We start from the raw sequence: 7,546 nt of genomic DNA on the forward strand, positions 1-7,546 counted from the left end.
TCTCTGGTTGGAAGGCAATGATGATTACAAACTTCCTGCTCTGTACTACAACATTCCTGAGATGGTCCCCTGGCTGAACCCGGTGAACTCTCAGCCCCCTGCTCCAACTCCAGACCCCTCCGACCAAATCTGCTTCAAGAAATATGAAGGTTAATAATTTGTAGGACAGATGTTAACCTCTGAGGAACACCTCACACACGCTGATTAATTAACCTCTTAAAGCCTGGAGTAAATGTTCTCATTTAATTAACCTTTAAAGCCATCCAAACCGGGAACGCATCTGTTGTGTCATTTTAGATTTGGCTATTGGAGAAATAGCAGATCTACAAGCTCACAGCGCGTCACTTCGTGCCACGCTGTGAGCTTGTAGATCTGCTATTTTTTTAATCTTCTCTTCTGGGGGGTCCCTGGCACAAAACATTTTCAGGTGAGGGGTCCACGGACAAATACATCATCATTTTGGGGGTCCTTGGGCACCAAACACTTTGAGAACTACTGATTTAGAAGGAAACTTGTGGAATCGTCCCCTCAGGTCTTCATGGGTTAAACCCTGTTTTCATTTGATTAAAAACTTTACACTTTCCATATACGTGTCTCTCCAGGGTTAAAGTGCTTCATTGCAATGTGGTTAAAGTGGTTCATTGATTTGAGCAGCAGTGTGATGTATTGATCAGATGGAGTTACTTTGTACCTTTAGAGAGAGAGGTTTTTTAAAACTATTTTTCCTTCATGTCTCCTGGATGAAACGAGGTGTTCACTGCAGACAGGGTTTAACCTCTGACCTCTGATCCTATAGGATCAGGATTAAAGGTGTTCACTGCAGACAGGGTTTAACCTCTGACCTCTGATCCTAGGATCAGGATTAAAGTGGTTCATTGCAGTGTGGTGGTAGTGATCAGATGGTCAGAAAGGTTTTAGAATAGTCTTTTTTTCAACTGTACTTTATGCTGTATGACTGTTTGCAAATGATACATGCACTACACACAGAAAAATAATGGTGTTTAAATGCTTCTTCTTTATTTAGTGAATGGTTCTAGAGAACCTTTTCAGTTGTAATTATTAGAGGGACCTTTTCATGGTTCTTTATAGAACCCTTCATTTAAATGGTTCTTTAAATATAACCTTGGTCTGAAAGGTCCTTCCTGGAACCAGTTCAGGTTCTAGTTGACACTTTTATTTCTCTGTGTGTGTAAACTAAACTAACAAGTGTGTTTAACAATAGCTGTAGTAATTACACAGGTGTAAAGATGATCTACACAGGATGTACTCCATGTACAGTATTGTAAATCATATGGAGAGTATTGATGGAACTACATGTACAGTAATGTAGAGAGTATTGATGGAACTACAGGATGTACTGTATAGTTAGACAGATGTGTTGATTGTTATATCTGTGTGATTGTGTGCAAATACTAACTAAACTAAACTAAACTAAACTAAACTAAACTAAACTATGGGACATGAAAGGAATAACTGAACATTGGTGCCCCATGAGAACACATTTTATTTTTAATATTTTATTACAAATGTGCTGCAAAAATAATATATTCTTGTAATAGCATTTAAGGACCAATACTTTTTACAAATGTGCGGCAAAATAATAATATATTTTTGTAGTAGCATTTAAGGACCAATATTATAATTTTTACTAACGTAATGCTACAAAACCTGGCAGTCATTACAAGATGTTGAATGGTCTGATAATGATGTACCTGCATGTTAAAATCAGGTATACTTGACTATATTATTATGTCCATTTTCCAAAGCATACATTCATTTGTTTTTTTTATACATTTAAGGGGAAAGAAATGCCAATGTAATGCTGACCATGAATCTGTCCAGAATTTGAACTGAATGTCAATAAATGTCTATGTCCTTTACTTGTGTCTTTTACTGTCCTTTATAGCAGAAGGTTATTTATGAAATGAAATCCAACATACAGTACATGGATTAAAGAGGGTGATAGTAGGTGTTATACTGTAAATGTGCTCTGAATTAATAACACAGTTTAACATGAATCAAACATTGATGTGTCACATGGACACTATAACAAAAGGCCTGCCCTGTGGTCCACGAGGCTACAGGTCAGAGAACAAATGGTAAATGGTAAATGGTGCATTTATATAGCGCCTTTATCCAAGGCGCTTTACATAGATTGTGCATTACATTCACCCATTCATACACCGATTGCGGCGGAAGCCATGCAAGGTACCAACCAGCACATCAGGAGCAATGTGGGGTTCAGTGTCTTGCCCAAGGACACTTCGACATGTAGACAGGAGGAGCCGGGATTCGAACCGCCGACCCATGGATCATTGGACGACCTGCTCTACCTCCTGAGCCAGTCACCCCACTGTCTGCAGCCCCCCCCCCCCCTCTTCTCCTCCTCTGCATTTAGACACACACAGTCCCCCCCCCCCACCCCCCTCTCCTCCTCCTCTGCATTTAGACACACACAGTCCCCCCCCCCCCCTCTTCTCCTCCTCTGCATTTAGACACAAACAGTCCCCCCCCCCCCTCTTCTCCTCCTCTGCATTTAGAGACACACAGTACCCCCCCCCCCCCCCTCCCCTTTGCCTGTTCTTGCTGCTCATGTCTTGGTTTGCTACTACTGTACTTGGGTCTTGGGTTCATGCAGTTATCTCAAATCAACATGACTGCTAGTATGTCATCTTAAGTTAAAGTTTAAATGATTCTAAACACTTTAGGCTTTAGTGTATGTATAGTTATAGTTATACCATGTATAGTTATAGCCATAATCTGGGATGACAAACCACCCTAAATGACATATACACTAACTGGTATGTTGCCTTTTTCAGTGTGAGGGAGGCCTGGGAGGGAGAGAGAGAGAGGGAGGGAGGCCTGGGAGGGAGAGAGAGAGAGGGAGGGAGGGAGGGAGTGAGGGAGTGAGGGAGAGAGAGGGAGGGAGGGAGGCCTGGGAGGGAGAGAGAGAGAGGGAGGGAGGGAGGGAGGAAGAGAGAGAGAGAGAGGGAGGGAGGGAGGGAGGGAGAGAGAGAGAGAGAGGGAGGGAGGGAGGGAGGGAGAGAGAGAGAGGGAGGGAGGGAGGGAGGGAGGAAGAGGTCAAATGACGTGCTTCTGTGTATTGGTTGGATTGGTGCAGAAGTGTAAAGGTCACACTCAGCCACGATGCAGGATAATCTATTGAAAACCACCACCTGGAATGCTCTTCTTCAGGGATTGTGGTCTGGTTCCGTACCGTACCCAAGTAGACATGAAGTGGTCTGGTTCCGTACCGTACCCAAGTAGACATGAAGTGGTCTGGTTCCGTACCGTACCCAAGTAGACATGAAGTGGTCTGGTTCCGTACCGTACCCAAGTAGACATGAAGTGGTCTGGTTCCGTACCGTACCCAAGTAGACATGAAGTGTAGGCCGGTGCACCCTGTACGTAGGGCACGGATGTTGATCCTGGTACGGTACAAGTGTTCATACTATTCAAAACTTCCGAGATGTTTTGATTAGTGTGACTGTGTGACTGTGAAACTCAACCTATAGCTCTGAGTCCATTTAGGTTTGCCACATTCCCCCATCCATCCATCCATCCATCCATCCATCCATCCATCCATCCATCCATCCATCCATCCATCCATCCATTCCCCCATCCATCCATCCATCCATCCATCCATCCATCCATCCATCCATCCCAGACCACACAGACAGAACATGCAGGAATGTTCCAGGCAGATAGGAGTCATGGTTGGCTGAAGAAAATGGCTATTAAAAAGATACTTAAAGTTGAATTCCCGTGACCTAGCTTTGTTCTCGGTCTGTTATTAAAAATATCCTCAAAATGTGTTGACAGCATCAGGGCTCTGTAAGTACGTTTTGGTCTTACAAGAGGTTCTGTATGTGGCATAACTATACTGATTGTTACTGAGTGTGTAATAAAATGTTTGTACTGTGTGCTGCAACCTTGAATGTGTCACAACTCAGAGGACTTCATCAAATAGTTTAACAGGAACATTTTATCAGTGAGACAGAGACAGACAGTCACTCCCTTCAGAACAAGAGGCCATTCATGATTCAAGGTCTCTCAGCACAGAGAGAAGCAATACGTTTACAGTACTTTTGGTACAAATTTAATTAAAAAGTCTAAAGCAGTGGTTCTCAACCAGTGGTCCGGGGACCACCAGTGCTGATCCCCAGCTAAATGATGGAGAGCATTGGTAACCAAAATGGACCCTTAGAGATCTTTAACTCTAGCTGTAAAATGAAAGAAAGATGTAGAATCATTATTTTGATAAACATTTACCTGTTTTCTCTGCTATGGTACCACATCAATGCAGCAATATTTAATTGTGGACAAAACTATTATCCAATGATAACAACAATATTCTTTATTGGTGGTCTGTGTGGCTCAAATGCTGAATACATAATGGACCTCGATGTGTGTGTGTGTGTGTGTGTGTGTGTGTGTGTGTGTGTCTTAGAGGCTCCGTAGAAATCAAAGTCACTTTAAAACTGTCAGAGAAGAAGATAGCATGCATCGCTGCTATGAGAGACACAGGGAGAGGAGCTGTCCATGGTTCTGAACACAACACAACAGCCTGCAGTATTCATTCTAAAGCTAGCCTAGCCCTGGTCCAGTGCGAGAGAGAGAGAGAGAGAGAGAGAGAGAGAGAGCTGACGCACTGCACTGGCTGAACTGACTCCCAGGAATGGGGGTAAATTAGCAGAGAGGCTGTTTACAAACACAGGCTCTAATAAAACTTTATTGTACAAAGGTGTCACACAAATGTCAGACGTATCACTAAATTAGTGTTGTTGTGTGGCTTTTAATGCTGCTGTTCATGTTCAACAGTATAGGCTGTTTGTTAGCTAGGCTACATTAAAATATGCATCATAAACGTGTGATATTAATTTTAAACGTTTAAATGTTTTTGCATAATCGGCCTTTTAACACCCCTGGTGGTCCGCGGACCTCACGTTGAGTTGAGAAGACTACGTTCTAAAAAAAAAATGCTTAATTTTTCTTCTGTTTCCTTTGTATTTTGTTTCTTTTCTTAAAAAAGGCTAGGCAAAATAAGCTTCGGCCTAAAATGGTAAATGTGCATTTATATATAAGCGCCTTTATCCAAGGCTTTAAATAGCTTGTGCATTACATTCACCCATTCGCACACACATTCATTTCATACACCGATTGCGGCGGAAGTCATGCAAGGTAGTAGGTACCAACCAACCAGCACATCGGGAGCAATTTGGGGTTCAGTCAGTGTCTTGCGAAAGGACACTGTCTTCGACATGTAGACAGGAGGAGCCGGGATTCGAACCGCCGACCCATGGATCATTGGACGACCTGATCTACCTCCTGAGCCACAGCCTAGACATATTCGGTACCACCTCTTTGTAAAACTTAAATGCAAATGATGAAACTTATCAAGTAAATGTACAGCACCGAAATAAACTATTCATTCATTCTGAACCACTGTTACTTTCATGACAGTTGAACACAGGATGGTGCCCTGACCTAACCTGACTCCGCCAGTTGGGGGCGGTATTGAGTCACAAGTTCACAACACAGCCAGTGCAGTGGCCACTAAATTAAGCATTACACTTGTTTACAAGAGGGTCCACCATGTTCAATTCATCAAAACATTTAGAGACGTACAGATAGACACTACAATATAGTCAAAGAGTCGCGTTAATGCTTCCACTGGGACGCTCATATGGGCTTGAATGAGCAATCTACCTATACTGTATGCAACAGAGACTGGCTATCATACACATATTTGCAAGCGTTGTCTCTGTATAAAGGACGCATACTGACAAAGTTACAATAAGCACAATACAATAAGCAACATGAGCTGGAGTAGCCGCTGCAACTCCTGTGCGCCGCCGCCTTCACAACAGAGAGCCTGTCAGACACTTAGGGCAGTATTATGGGTGTCTTAAGTACCAGGTCTTATTACTTAACTTAAGACCTGGAGGCGTGATCAATGCCATTTGGCTATTCTGAGTGGCCAAACAGCATTGACCACGCCTCCAGGTCTTAAGTTAAGTAATAAGACCTGGTACTTAAGACACACATAATACTGCCCTTAAGCTCTACATCAGTATATATAGTAGTTTATATGTATAGTTTCATTATATAGATATTCCACTGTTACGTTCTTAGCTTACGCATGTTTCATGATAACTACTTTGTATGTGATGTATTGCCATGCTTTTAGTTTTTGCTTATTGTAAATCTCTCTGGATTAAGAGCGTCTGCTAAATGCCTAAATTGTAAATTGTATCAGTATAGTGTCTCCACACAGCTGTATTAACAGGTTCCTAACCACTGGGTCAGCAGCATAGACTGTAAAAAAAAAAAAAAAAAGCACACCCGTGTGAACTGAGTGGTGTAAGGTCTTATATAGACTGATCAGCTGTGGTCTGACGTAATGAAATCACACCCGTGTGAACTGGGTGACCATAGCAACCATGCTCATTTTTTGGTACGAACAGACAGACAGACACGTAAACTAACAAAGCCAGTCGTAGGAGTGGTTTACACCACTCAAAAATAGGTCAGCAGTCACAGACCCATTTGTGGGTCAGACACATTATGGGTCTCCTTAGTTTTTGAGGGGCGCTAGCCCCTCCTATATACAGGTTTAATGTTTCTCTTACTCATTATAGTTCAATGTTTGTTTAAACGCCATTGACAATGAAGGGAAAACCAGACCTACGTCATTTTGTAACTCATTACGTCATATTGTCTGTTTATTTAAAAAAAAAATGTGTTTAATTTTTTAATGTTTGTGTTGGCACCGTTTGTTTTACATCACCATTACATCACCTAATCAACATGAGTTAGACTTTAATATATTAGCGCCCCTCACTTCACACAGGTGTGATTAGTTTCCCATTTTATTTTTTAATTTAAATAGTTCAAAAAGGAACAAACACCTGCACACTGTCTTCAAATGCAGTGACCAACTTGTATTTAGGGAAACAGCAACGTTTCGGCCTATGTGGCCTTCATCAGGCTATCTTTATCAATGTTATGTTCCTTTTTCATTTTTGGGCACCGTACCCTCTCCTACGCACCTGTCGCCTGTAGGTGTGCAAAAGCCTTGCTTTTTATTAATTTAATATTTCAAAACATAAAAAAACATTGCCCAAAAAAGCAAAACTAAATTCAATGATTTCTTTTCATGAATTTCATGAAGAAATAAAATATCTTAGAAAGTCCATAAATTAGAACAAGTGTGTAAGTAGTAGTTAAAATAGCCGATCTACAAGCTCACCACCTGTCAGGTGGAAAAACTATGCACAGAACCTGTGTTCCAGTTGTTCGATGCTCATTCAATATTTATACCCACAGTTTAAGAAGCAGCACTATGTAACTTCACTCTTCTGCCCCGGATTTGAACCGGTTTTCCTGCCATTTTTACCATTGAGCCAATATAGCCTTTCCTGCTTGCTCAGAGTATTGAATTGAATCTTGACCATCAGGTCGAAATTGGTGTCAGATCCTGTGTCTACTGTAGGTGACATGACCTTTGACACCATCTAAATGTCTCAATAGAAGAGCAGGTGTG

The sequence above is a fragment of the Electrona antarctica genome, assembly GCF_951216825.1.
Source record: "Electrona antarctica genome assembly, chromosome: 18".
Lineage (NCBI taxonomy): Eukaryota > Metazoa > Chordata > Actinopteri > Myctophiformes > Myctophidae > Electrona > Electrona antarctica.